Raw genomic sequence first — 1,593 nt, 5'->3', positions numbered from 1 at the left:
ATCCTTCTCTCCCTGCCTCTCCCCCTCTCATGCTCTGTCTCTTTCTGTATCAAATAAAATATTAAAAAAAAAAAGAATAAGGATCTAGATGGAAATACAGAAGAACAGGATGCTCTTTAATGTTCTGGCACGTGGCCCTCCCCCCGGCATCTCAGGACACAGTCCCCTGTCATGATAGTTTCCTTTCTGTCCCAGAAGGAAGTCCCCACACACCCTAGTCACTCACTCCTTTCACCTGTCAGCCTCTTCACACAGCAGCTTTCTGTTCCACTGTGGTCTCAGCTTTCAGGTTTCCCTAAAGAGCAGCACGTCACGAGTAGGAAGCAAAAATCAAATGAAAGCGCTAGGTTTTGCAGAAACGTCTGCAAGAAGGGCTTTTTATTCACCACCACCAAACGTGATGTAACAGCAGTTGTGGCCAAAAAGGCACAGAAAGGGGGACCCAGCTGAAGGGTGGGTGATGACGCTTCTCTCGCCCCCTGGTGGCCACATATGGCAAGGGCAGCGACCCAGCCTTGAGGGCTGGCCTGGGATCCCTGCAGAAATCTGACCTCTTCCTGAGGATGTCCCCACCAGCTCCAGAAGCTACCTGTTGGGAACAATAGGTTCTGATGCTGCCAGAAGCCTGTCTCCTTACTCTGTGACAGAGAGTAAGTCTTGTTCTGAAAATTCTATAGCATAATCAGTTTCATTCCCAGAGTTACTAAGTATTAAAAACTCGAAAGTATTGGAGAACCACGCCTCAGGGTGGGAGGCATGGGCGAAGGGAGTGATTGCCTTCACTCAACTCTTCGTTGAACCTCAGCCAAAGCAGCTATTTTCCTGATTCGGGGGGAACTCAGGGAGACCTTCATCCTTCCCTCTCCCAGAGCTCCCGTTCCCTGGTTTGCTGCACCGAATTTCTCTACCTTACACTTAGAGCAGAAAGGTCACTTACTTCCCTTTTTTCATATTCCTTTCATGCAAACCTATAATTTCTTCTGGCTCTCTTATGTTTCTGATATTTTATATTTCTTTACACACAACTGTTCCTATTTTGCTTTCTAGGCACGTTGAAATGATAAATAAAAACCAAGGTCATTAAAATGATAGCGAAAAACAGGGCAGCCCCTTGGTTTTTCTTTGACCTCTCTTCATATTAACCTAAAAATGATGCAGAACTTCACAGAGGAGGAGCAAGAAGGACTCTGTCCAGTAAACTAAGTCATTAAAACTCTTTTGTTGTTGTTATTAAACTGAAATGAATACCATGAGTGAGTAAAGGAGAGAAGGCTATTTCTCCCTGAAGTAATAGCCGGGCATCCCCCACTTGTATTCTGAGCATGAGAGAGAACAGACCTGTTAGACTAATAGAAATACCAGACTGAATAGTTTCTGTGCTGGAAGTTTCTACCGAGCAGCAACACCAGTGAGTCCCCCGTGCCCAGCTCAGAAATGTGGAGTCTAACAAGTGTTCAGTAGTTGAGGTAAGAGGTTGAACAAGAAAAGCTGTGGTGGCAAAGTAACAAGTATTTACTTACTAACAGTGAAATGACTACAATTGGGTCATTCCCCTACTGAGAGGAAACAAACGTTTGCCCTCAGCCTCTGAGG

This window comes from Suricata suricatta, chromosome 13, assembly GCF_006229205.1.
Source record: "Suricata suricatta isolate VVHF042 chromosome 13, meerkat_22Aug2017_6uvM2_HiC, whole genome shotgun sequence".
In the NCBI taxonomy this organism is placed as follows: Eukaryota; Metazoa; Chordata; class Mammalia; order Carnivora; family Herpestidae; genus Suricata; species Suricata suricatta.
The sequence above is the reverse complement of the archived record's forward strand: the minus strand, read 5'-3'. Positions refer to the sequence as shown.